Genomic DNA, 12731 nt, shown 5'->3' on the forward strand with positions numbered 1-12731 from the left:
AGGGGGAGGTCGGTTTACAAAGAGGATGTCGATATTGTAGTGGTTTGGATGTTCACCTGGGATGTTGGGGAAACAGGTTCAAATCCTTCCCTGTGTGTGTTGGGATGGTGCCGAGTAGCTGAAAACCTATTGAGCTGCTCAGACTAGGTAAGTAAGTGTGGTCAGGCCATGTGTGCCCTGCACAAGACAGAGTTGTGTCTTGCAAACGTTTTTGGCCAATGGCTCAGCTGCTCCACCAGCCAGCCCAGGGCACTTGACCCACACCGTAGGCCCGCTGCTCCGGGAGTAGGAATTTGAACCAGGCTCTATCACAGCCCATGCATGGGCCTTAACCAACAGACTAGAGAATCTTTTCTAAGCAGAGCCTCTCCATCTCTTCTGTTGAAGCTGTTGCACTTAGTAACCGTAGTTAACTGTGTTGGGCCAGTGGGGAAGCCTGAGCAGTTGACTCTCTTGCCCGGTGGGTGGGTGTGTGTGTGTGTGTGTGTGTAGAAGGTGGACAAATTGGAGAAAGTCCAGAGAAGAGCAACAAAAATGATTAAAGGTCTAGAAAACATGACCTAGGAGGGAAGATTGAAAAAATTGGGTTTGCTTTGTCTGGAGAAGAGAAGATTGAGAGGGGACATGATAACAGTTTTCAAGTACATAAAAGGTTGTTACAAGGAGGAGGGAGAAAAATTGTTCCTCTTAACCTCTGAGGATAGGACAAGAAGCAATGGGCTTAAATTGCAGCAAGGGGGGTTTAGGCTGGGCATTGGGAAAAACTTCCTAATTGTCAGGGGGGTTAAGCACTGGTATAAATTTCCTAGGGAGGTTGTGAATCTCCATCATTGGGGATTTTTAAGAGCAGGTTGAACAGCTGTCAGGGGTGTCTAGATAATACTTAGTCTTGCCACGAGTGCAGGGGATTGGACTAGATGACCTCTCGAGGTCCCTTCCAGTCCTATGATTCTGTGATCTAGCAACACCACCATCAAATCACAGCCTCAAAACTGGATCTTCCCCCCCCCCCCTCCTTGGGTGCATAGCTTAACCACACCGCTTCAATGGAACCCACAGGTAGGGGCTCTCCATCTCTCCTGTTCACTTCATATTTTTAACTAATTAACTATGCACTGGGCTAGAGAGAGAACAAAGGGAGAGCTGCTTGAGTGCCTTTCTAGCCCCCTGGTGGGGGTGTTTGCCTGGGGGGTCAGTGAAGCAGGCTCTAATCCTTCCTATGTTGGTGGCTGTGTGCCCCCTTGGGTGCTGAGTGGCTGAAACGTGGGCTGTGTTCTCCAAGGGGGTCTGCTGTGCCTAAAATAGAGTTGCAGGTTATTAAAAATGTTTTAGTGCACAGCACTTCTGTCACACTTACACTCCAACCTGCCTGGTTAGGGACAAGCCCCCCACCGTATCCTTCTGAGCATAGACTTGCACTAGGTTTTCCCACAGCCCGTGTATGGGCCTTAACCAACACGCTATAGAGAGACTTTCCTAGCTAAGGGCTCTCAATCTCTTCTGCTGAAGCCGCTCCACTGTGTAGCCCTAGTTAACTATGTGTGGGGCCGGACAGCCAATCTCAGAAGATTACTCTAGCCCTGTGGTCTAAGCAGTCAGCTGAGCTGTATGAGTATCAGGTTCAAGTTCCTATCTTGGTTTCTGCTGAAAACTGCCTATGGCCTCAGTACCAGAGCTGCCAGGATTCTCAAGCTAGGAATGTCTCCGCAAAGCTTTTTTGGCCCAGTACAAAATAGATGGTGCATTTGACTTTCCACAGCAAGCGCTGCCAGACCTCCAGTAACTAGCCACACTTTGAGGAAGGCCACCAACAAATGCTAGTTTGTGAGCAGCACCTCAAACCTGGGCTTCCCACACCCCAGGTGCACAGCCAACCACAGCTGGATTGTCTCAACCATTCCTTGTGAAGGTGTTGCACTTTGTATTAAAATAATTAAATATGGATTGGGCCAGAGAGCGAAAAAAAATGGTATGGTGTTTGAGTGCCGCTGTAGCCCGGTGGTGTGGGTGTTTTGAGGAGGGGAAGTTCAATTCCTTTCACAGGTTTCCAGTGCTAAAGGTGTGTGTTTCCTGCTGGTGCTGAGTTCTGAGTAGCTAGTGAGCCTTTCAAAATAGGTAGGTATCTTTAGAGAATATTTGCTGTGTGCAAACTATGGTCACATAGTAGAAATGTTGTAGACAGCAGCACACTCCACCAGTCAGACAACAGGGGCAGATCTCCCCCCTCCCCCCCCCCCCCCAAACCCCTTGAGAAGGGAACAGGAACTTGAATCAGGCTCTACCCTCATCCCACCATTGGGTCTTAGCCAACAGGCTAGGGAATCTTTTCTAAGCAGAGCCTCTCAATCTCATCTGCTGAAGCTGTTGCACTTAGTAGCCATAGTTAACTATGTGTTAGGCCGGAGAGCACACTCTAGTTCTGTGGTGTGAGCACTCCGTTGGGCTGGCTGTCAGGTTCAAGTCTGTGCCTTGATAACTGGCGGTGGGTGTGTGAGGTTGTTGAGGCTTCCGGGAGGCTGGGCAGCGCTCTCACCTCTGGGTTGTGTATGTGGAACTTTTCTTCCTGATGCAAAAGGGATGATGCCTTAGACTGTCCACAGCAGGCAGCACCACCCTGCCAGTACACTCACCAGGGAAAGCCACCACCACATCTCTGAGTCAGATCAGTCTCAAACTAGTATTTCCTACATCTTTAGGCCTATAGCCTAAAAACAAGGCTACAGAGAAGCCACTAGTTAGCACCTCTCAAGCTCTCCTGTTGAAGCTGTTCCACTCTAGAGTCATCACCAATTGACTATGTCTGGGACTAGAGATAGACAACAGGGCCAGTGCTTCAGTGCCTTTCTAGCCTGATGGCTTGGGTGTGTGTGAGGCAGGTTCAAATCCCACTTTGTGTTCCTAGCAGTGTGGCTGCACACATCCCCTGGGTGCTGAGTTACTCTTTGAAGAGGGAGTGCCCTCTAGTTTGCCTGTTGAAACTATTCCACTTTACTTAACTATTAGCTGGGCCAAATAGGAAACCAGAAGCTGTGTCTAGTCAAGTGGTTAGGCTGCCTACCAGGTTTATAGGAGACCTCTGTTCAAGTCCCTCAAACAGCTGGGAAATGTGGTGGTGCCCTTTGAAGAGGGAGCACCCTTAAACTTTCCTGTTGAAACTGGTCCACTTTACTTAATTATTCATTGGGGCAGTCAAAGGCCTAGGATCACTCTGTAGTCCAGTGCTTGCTTAAGAAGTGGGAGATCCTTGAAATTTCTGGTTCAAATCCTGCCTCTGCCCCTCAGACAGCAGAGCCCTCTTCAAAGATTTCTTCTATCTCAGGCCCTGAAGAGGAACTGAACCAAGGACTCCAGCATCCCAGCCAAGCACCCTCACCACTAGACTATAGAGGGCTTCTTGCTCTGGGCTCTTCGTTTGACCCAATTACTGTGGAACAACTTCAAGAAGAAAGCTGAGCACGCTCTCATATGGGAAGCTCCCCTCTCAGCAGGCCAAGGAGTGGTTTGAACTAAGGACTCCAACATCCCAGGAGAGAGCCCTCCCCACTAGGCTATAGAGGGCTTCTTGCTCTGGGCTCTTCCTTCATCCCAATTACTATTGAATTAACGTAGCACCATTTCAATATGAAAAGTTTCAGGGCGCACCTTATGGAAATCCCTCTTTTCAGGGGATAGATAGAGGAATTGAACCAAACCCATCAGGATCCCCACTGAGCACTTGAACTACTAGAGTATCAAGAACTTTTGGAGCTATTTTTCTTTTGGTCCAATTAATGGTTAATTAAAGTGGAACAACTTTAACAGAAGCATAGGCTGAGCTGCCTGCTCAAGTCCACTCTCTTTATGAGGAAGGAGAAATTGCATCAATCTCATTTATAGACAGTGGGTTTAAATGAGAAGGCAAAGCAGAAGGGAGACAAGGAGCAGCGATTAGGTGAGCAAGGCCCAGGGATGGGTGGGTTTTGACACACCTTCTGTTGCACCCTCTAGTGGGGTGAAAGTGAACGCTGGCGAAAATACAGCTAACGTTGGATGATTCCATCTTTGCTGGATCTGACCCTAACTGGCCCCTCTATTCAGCCCTTTTAGGGTGACCATATTTCCCGATGCTGAATATGGGACACCTGGAAAATTACTCTTATTCAAGCAAGTTCAACAGCAAACAAGCCTACAAATGTTCAAATGGGTGACACACACACCCCACATCCTCTCTCTCTCTCTCTCTCTCTCACACACACACACACACACACACAGAGGTGTCACACATGCACTCCTGTACACCTCTCTCATATGGGGCGCAAAGGGGTGACCAACCAACCCTCCCCTCCCTGCCTAGCACTCTCTTCACTCCACGCCTGGCTGGGCCACTGGGACGGACCTGCCTCTCCTGATACCTGGCACCTTGTCTTCCCAAAGTAACACATGGGAGGCGGGGTGTGTGGTAGGCAGGGTCACATGCCCCCTCCCAATTTCTGCCAGGATTCACACCAGAATATAGCCAGCAGCAGCCTTTTGGCACTGTGCAGGAGGGAAAGGACAGTTTGGATTGACCAAGAGTGTCTACACTGCAGAGTAAGCCCAGGGCTATAGAACTCAAGTTAGCAGACCCTGGATGGAACAGAAGCTGTGAAATGTAGGGACCCCTTTTGGAATCTTGGGGCAGCCGCCGGCCGTTGGGCACAGACTCACCCTGAAGGCTTCAGGTCTGACACCGGAGCTCCGGATCCTGTTGCGCCGGGCATCGAGCCGCACGATGCTGCCAGGCAATGCGGGCAGCGCCGTCAGCCTGTTCTCGGCGAGGATGAGCTCTTGCAGGGTGCTCAGCCACCAGAAGGAGGCCTCGTCCACCCAGGAGATGAAGTTGCTAGTCAGGTCTATTCGCTTCAGCTTCTCTGATGGAGGGGAGAGATTCCACCTTCACAAACCCTTGCCATCGCTCACAACGGTGCTGTGCAATAATTAGGGGCTAGGCCTGGCCAGAGCCCTAGGGGAAAAAGCCAGCACTCCAGCAAACAGAACTAGAATGAACCAGGTCCTCAGCTGGTGTAAATGAACACAGCTCCATTGAACTCAATGAAACGATGCCAGTCTACACCAGCCAAGCCTAATCGCACATCTAACACAACAGGCCAATAGCCCGACTATGGTGGCTGGATGCAGCTCCAACAGAAATGTGAAATACATTTATGTCTTTGTTGTTATTATTCCTCCAAGGGCCAGATTTTCAAGCCCTCGGCATCCCCTCTCAGGGACAGGTTTCCAGAGGAGCTCAGCATCCACGTAAGGGCCAAAATCAGAGCAAGGTTTTCAAATATGCACAGCACCCAGCAGGTCCCATTTTAACAGAGCCCAGCCCCCCGCCCATAAACATGCACCTACTGTGTGGAAAGCCTCTGCAAGCCCCAGCCCACAATTTTCTAGCTAGTCCTGCAATCTTAAGGCTCCATCTGCCTTGGCAGGGTGCATTCCATTGACTAGCACCAGGTGCAATTCCTTCCTGCAGGGGAGAAGGGACTTTAAAGCTACAGGGCTCCTATTCCAGCCAGCCAAGGGGGAAGAATTGTGCAACACCACTGGCCTGCCTCTAGAGGGACCAGTTAGGCGATCTCCAGAGCTGGGCAAAACCTAGCGAGTTTGCTTCACGGGGCATGAAGGGATGACTGTTTTCTCTGGGTTTTAACCTTGTGGTACAAAACTGCCACCCCCACATTTTGAGTTCAAACAAGCATGGAAAGGAATGAAGTGCTGTAAACAGGGGCACCTGGCATGGCACTCATCGCACAGTCCTGCACTCACTCTAACCAGGATCTTTCATCTCCAACATCTAGGAGCCCTGCCATGTTATGATGTTACAACCAGGGAGTTCTTGGCCCTTCCAGTTCCTAGAGCCAGCCAGGACTTGGTGTACTAGGACTTTAATAAAGAGCAGCGTTGTTGCAGTGCAGTGTTAAGTGCTCCCGTTCACCCTCCTGGGAACGGTCTGCTTTTGGCTCCCTGATTCTGCGCCAGGCTCTGTTGGGTGTCATGGTTGGGTGGGGGCCATGTGTGCGAGATGCGGCCATGTCCTGGCCTGGCTCTTCCCCGCAGTGATGCCCTTACATGCCACTCAACAGTAGGGTGACCAGACAGCAAGTGTGAAAAATCCGGACAGGGAGTGGGGGTAATAGGAGCCTATATAAGAAAAAGACCCAAAAATCGGGATTGTCCCTATAAAATCAGGACATCTGGTCACCCTACTCAGCAGGAAGGCACAAGGCAGGTCAAAGAGCTACAGCAGGGATAGACCTGAAATAGGCAGTGTCTAGGGTAGGCAGGCACCCAATCAGGGCTGTTCTTAAGCATATACAGCTGCGTAGGGCACCCGAAAATTTGGGGCACCCCTGGGTCTTAGTGTCTACCCCCGCCCCGCCCCACCTCGCCTCTTCCTATCCCTGTTCTGACCCTTCCTGCAGGCTCCCGCCACAGCAGGCTGCTGCAGCCTGGTGAGTCTTCCTCCGGAGGGGATCTACCGCTGTGAAACCTTCCTCCAGAGGGGATCTAGTACTTAGAAGGGGAAAAGCCTCCAGCCTGCCAGCCCTCGTAGGTCAACACTGAAACGGTTAAAGAGCCATTCAAGTGGGCCTGAAGCCATCTAACAAACATTTGCCAACCCCCAGGCGTATACTGTCAGTTTCTGAATTTACTGACACAAGCAGTTGTGTGTTACTGTAATATTTACTCAGAACATGTTAGTCTACAGGCCCTGAGTTTAAAAATCTGCTTTCAAAATATTTCAGTCATGTGTTGCTGAAGATTATAAAACCACATCACTAAAAAAATCCTTGCATAGCTTTTTAGATGCACAAGGTGCGTATTCATCTTTAGCCTTAACTGCTTGGATCTTCAGACATATCGGTTTTTTTAAATAAAGCCTTCAAAAGACCACCCTTATTTAAAATACACGTGCGAGCCCGGGCTGCTGTCAGGCATAGGGGCACCAGTTTAATACTACTGCATAGGGCCCCATAAATCCTAAGGCCGACCCTGCACCCAATCCCATTGAAATGCACCTAAGTTCCTTAGGCTCCTCTGAAGGACCCCCCCCCGCCAGCTGCACTAGGTAACAGAGGCTTCCTAGACACGGCATGCTCCATGCAGCAGCAAAACCAGGCATGTCTTGCGGTCATACGGTGCCTTTCGTCTCCATGCCTGCCAAAGTGCGTGAACGGCTGTGAGCCAAGTTCAGTGGCGTTGGGTAAGGGGTGAAGGCAAGAGACACCAGGGCAAGCGGGTGTGTGTAAGGGAGGCTAACACTGTCTCAGGGCAGCTCTTTGCTGACTCCAAGCTGATGTAATGTCTATGCTGCAGGGCCCTGGTGCACACGTCCTCAGTTTAGCCTCAGCCCTTATTTTGGCCCCGCTGATCAGCTCAGTGATGTCAGTGGGAGTTTTGCAGAGGACTCCAGCAAGAGCAGGGTCAGCCCCTGCACACTGGAACGACCGCACTGCTGCAGAAAGGCAGCCACCCCTGGCTAGAGCTTTCTCTTAGTGAAAATGCTCAGTCGTTCCTGTTGAAGCTGTTGCACTTAGTAGCCATCGTTAACTATGTGTTGGGCCAGAGAGACTCCTCAAGCAGGTCACTGTCTAGACCAGTGGTCAGCAGGTCCATTGGGCTAGCTAAGCCCCAGGTTCTAGTCCTGGTGTTCATTTCCCTGCAGGTGTGTGATGCTGCCCCATTAGAACCCTGGCAGGACTTTCAAGCTTAGGAGGCATTGCAGAGGTTTCTCTGCCCAGCACAAAATAGAGCCCCCATCAGAGCTTTTTGCAGCAGCCAACCCCGCTCCTCCACCAAACAGCTCCAGGGATGGGACACTTGCCTTGGCTGGGGAACGCCCACCTGCACTCCCCTAATTTGGAGCACCCTGGGTCCCCCCCCCTTGCAAAGCCTAACCAAGAGCCTATAGGGGACCCTCACATTCCTTGCGAAGCAGTGCCACTTTGTGTGTAAATAACTAAATAGGCCTGGGGCGACAGAAAGCAGCTGTGCTCCTCCTACACTACCCCCAGGGTGGGCTAGGGCATCCCCCAGGGTGCAGCAACTGCTCCTGGTCCACTGTGTAATGGACGATGCATTGGGCTAGGTGCTTGCCTTGCCTGTGAGATTGATCGGGCCACTTCAGGTCCTTCCCCGTGTTGTGTTGTGTGTCCTGATTGTGCTAAGTTGCTCTGGGTGGAAGCCCTAGTGAGGCTCTCACCGGAAGGGTGTGTGCTCAGAGTGTGTCTGCCCTGCACAAAATGCAGCTGCAGGTTAGCGTCTTTTTGTGGCCCACAGCTCAGCCCTTCCTCCACTCAGGTTCAAGTCCCTCCTTAAATGTCCACACATAGGAGTGTGCAGTGCCTTCTGTAGGGTGCCCACGGCCGGCAGGACTCTCACGCTAGGTGTGTACGTGTGCACAGAGCTTTTCTGCCTGTTCAAAAGAGAGCTGGACATTAGACTTTTTGCAGCCGGGTCCCTCACCTGAGCTGTGGGAAGCCTCCGTTTGTATTCCTGCTTTGGACCAGGGACTTGAAGCCAGGTCCTCCACCTTTCAGCACAGAGCTCTAAGTACAAGGCTCCAGGCTAACCCAGAGCAAGGCCCCCTCAGTCCCTCCTGTTGAATGTGTTCCACTTGGTATTAAACAAACACATATATACATATATTGGGCCAGAGAGAACATGAGAAACAGTTTGACTCTGTAGCCCTGTGGCTGGGGCCTCTCAGCTGTGAGGTATCTGAGTCAGGGTCAAGTCCCTGCCTAGTGACGTGTGAAGCCAGGTAGGGCTTGATGCTTCCGAGCTCCTGGCCGAGCTCCCCAGGATTCTTGAGTTCGCTGTTTGCCGGTGGGGCCCACCACGTAGATGAGTGCATGGAGCTGACAGTAGGAGTTTTTAATGCACACACATCAATCTCTCCACCCCACACTTCAGGACACTCACCTGGGAGGATGGAAACCTCACCTCTGAATCCCTGATTTGGAGCAGAGCTCAAACCAAAGCCTCCTACATACTAGGGCCATGTACTAGCCCTCAACCTTCAGGATACTCCCCGTCCCTCAATCTTGCCTGTTTAATACACGGTGGAACAGCTTTAACAAGGTAACGTGTTGGGCTGGAGAGATTAACTGCCTCCCTAGCCCTACTGCTAAGGGTGTGTCAAGCCGCCTTCCTGACCCCACTGAGCTTCTTGGTGCCGGGGCTCTCACGCTAGGTGTTCAGAGCGCATCTACCATGCCCAGAATCCAGCTGGATGTTAGAATTCTTGAGTAGGCAGCTCCACCCCTCGTCCTAGCAGCTAGGCCCCTTTCCTCCAATGCGGGACACCGGCCTCCGAATCCCTGGTTTGGAGCTGGCATTTTGTATGCAGGGAATTGGGGCAAGGAATGAAAGCTAACTCCTTCCGAGCCCCTGGAGAGTGCCCGAACCACTGGGCTAGAGCCGCCCTCTCTCTCGCTCTAGCCCAATAGAGCTTTTATTTATAAAAAGTGGAACAGTTTCCCCAGGAGAGGCCGACCCTGATTGCCCTAGCCCTCCGGTGATAGGGTTTCTCCTGAGAAGCGGGAAACCTAGGTTCAAAAGCCCTGCTGCAAATCAGCCAGAGCAGGCATTGGGAAACAGGTCTCCCACCTCTCATGCAAGTGGCCTACGCACTGGGCAGGTGGCAATAGCAAGGTGGGCCTCTCTTTGCTTCTAGGGCCCAGGCTGGGTCAGTCACACAACTCCAGGAGCCCATTCATAGCTGAGAATCCCTGGGGGCTGGCGGTGGCTCTCCTTGGGCCAGTGTTCGGCACCTGCCCACCTTTGAGGCCCTGCCCCCCCCCCTCCCTGTTTTCTGCAGGCTTAGCTCAGGGGCTCCCTGCGCAGCGTGCTGCTTTCTGGGAGTACCCTTCTGAGGAGCCTCACTCGCTCGCTTCATGGCCTTGGGGGGCCAGCTCAGGGCTGTGAATTCACAAGTCCCCTTTGTGAATCTTGTGCAAGGTCACCCAGCAGGCCAGCGACAGAAAGAGGAATAGAGACTCAGGCCACAATTGTGAAAGTGGGCAATGCTGAACACAACCCCACTGACAACAGCAGGTATTACTTAGGAAGAGGTGGATATGCCAACCTGCTTTTGGGGATGGGTGAGGAGCAGGGCCCACCTTTCCACAAATTACTTCCTTTCCAAATAAAGACCTGCTGAGCCCGGTTCATAGGCCAGCAGCAGCAGCGAGGGCAAAGACTCTGGAGTGACTCAGCTCCACTCTGCCAAGGGACCAGAATTTCCACCGACATTTACATGCACGTAAAAAGCTTTAATACAAAGATTGTTTCACACTGACACCTCCTCTGGGGCTCACACAGGCTGGGGCTAGTGCATTGCGTGTACTAGGGCTGCCATTCTCCCTTGCCAGTTCCCTATGTCCCTGCCACCCCCCCCCCCCACGTCTCTACAACCTCCCTACCCACCCCCTCCCTAGCAGAGGCTCTTCATGCCTCCGCTGCCCTCTTCACCCATGCCAGACCCCTCCATTCTCCCTCTCATACCAGAGGCTCTGTGCTTCCCCATCAACCTCCCACCCAAGCCAGGGGCTGTGTGTGCCCCATACCTCTTTTCTCCCATACCAGGGTTCCCCCCTGCCCTTGCCTCAGATTATGTGGGACCCCATTCCCCCTTCTCCCTATACCAGGGTCCTGCATGCTCTCCCTCCTTGCCGGGGACTCTGTGCCCTCCCCCCTTTCCTCGCTGTTATTCCACACTGACTTCTCTTCACCTGCTGCTTCTTTTAGGCCACGTGGCTCACAAGTCCAAAACCAGACCTGTCCCCACTCTCTCTCACCCCCAAAGAAAGACTTTTAAAGAAATCAGGCTGAGAAGCAGCTGGATTAATTGCCCACGGTGTGATGTAAAAACCAAGAGGAACACAACCCCCCATGCCCAAGGGAATTAAACACTGGGTAACACCTTCCCCCACAGACACCCCTCCTTATCATTCGCTTTCATTTTTCAGACCCAGCTTGTGTTCCAGTCACACACTTACAAGCAGAAACAAGTGAAACTTAGCACTGTAAACAGCAGCAGTTCCCCCCACTGCCACTAGAGGGCAGGGGGCCATAACGTTTGGTTTGCACACCTAGCACTGGGTTTCAAACAGTGGGGCATGCCCCGGGGGTGTGGGCGTGGGCAGATTGCGAGGACCGATTCCGTTTATTAACAACCTCTCGGTGAGCAGCAACATGAATTTCCGAAGGGGGCCACAGCACAAAACGTTTGGGTTCCTCGGCTCCACCGCATCAGGCATCTGCTGCAGGGGACGGAAGCTCCCCTGATAGGGCCATCGCACCCAGATGCTGGGCAGGCCGGCGACATTTGGAGCAGACCCCTCTCAGATTCATCAGCACAAGGGCACCCTCGGAAACCCACTGCCACCCAAGGGGGCAGCAGGACACCAATTTCTCAGCCAGCGAGCTGCGGTGAGCCTGCAGCCAAAGGCTTGATCCGAGGGTGACGGGTGGGGAGAAAAGGAAAATGAGGTAGGCAGGCAAGAGGTAGGAAGAGCCAGGAGACAGACTGCAGACAGGACTTCGCAATGATATCACCTGTGCTGACCCATGAGGCTCTCTGTCCCGGATATTTACCAGCCACTGTCAGCTATGGAGCTCAGGGAGTCGAGACAGGTGCTTTTACAACCAAAGGTCGTGGGGTTGATCCTGGTGCTGACGACCAATCTAGACAAGGGGTGGAGGGGCGCAGTGAAGAGAGTGCTGAAAGTAAGACAAGCGAAGCCACAGCAGGAAAGAAAAAGCATCGGGAAGGACGAAAGTGAAGGAGAATGAGGGGGGGCGGGCAGGGAGGAAGAAAAGCTGCGTCCCTCTCCCCGACTGTGATCTGTTCCCCAAAGCAGAAGAGCCCAGATCTCTGCTCCAAAACAGCCTCTTTATTGTGCCAAGAGGGGGAAAACAAAAACAAAAACCCCACCGTTGTAAACAAGTATGTGAAATATACAGGTTAAGTTACTCATCGTCTTATTAACAAAATAAAGCTCTATCTATATTTACAGTCATAAAAAACAAACAGCTGGTCGCCTGGGCACATCTGGGGCAGATTTACAAAACGGGGGGGTGATGCCTATTTCCAATGCATTCCTGCCTGTACAGTCCCCTTCCTCCCATCCCTTCCCCCCTAGCCCCACTAACCTGGACCCCAGGGGCTTGTCAAAGACACCACAGGAGGGACAGGGGTAATAAATAACAGAGAAAGGAACCCTTACAGGAGCTGAGCCCTGCCATGGAAAAGCCAGCACTGGCTGGGTGGGTGCTGAAGGGGCTATAGGGGGTAGGGCAGATATGCCACCAGGCCTTTGAGGGGAGCCTGAGGTTCAGCCTACATGCACACACACGTCCCCTCAGTTCCCAACCGCTCATTTTTGCCCCTAATCTGGGGACCACTATTCACTCTGTCTCGCATACACGTGCACCACTTTCTGACATAGCAACCCGTGCTGCGCCTACCTCAGGGTGATGGGACCCCATATCAATACAGAGGGTTACGAGTCAGAACTCTAGAGAAGCCCTCCTTCTCCCAGCACTGCTGACCTGTGCAGTGTTTTAGGAAGGAGACACCTTGCTCAGCCTGGGGGTGCCTCCTGCCTGGAAGTTGTTGCACTGACATAGGAACAAGCAAAACAGACCACATGAGATTAGAGGTTGCAAGGAACCAAGACCAAGCCAGGAAAGGGGCC

This window comes from Malaclemys terrapin, chromosome 4 (assembly GCF_027887155.1).
Source record: "Malaclemys terrapin pileata isolate rMalTer1 chromosome 4, rMalTer1.hap1, whole genome shotgun sequence".
In the NCBI taxonomy this organism is placed as follows: domain Eukaryota; kingdom Metazoa; phylum Chordata; order Testudines; family Emydidae; genus Malaclemys; species Malaclemys terrapin.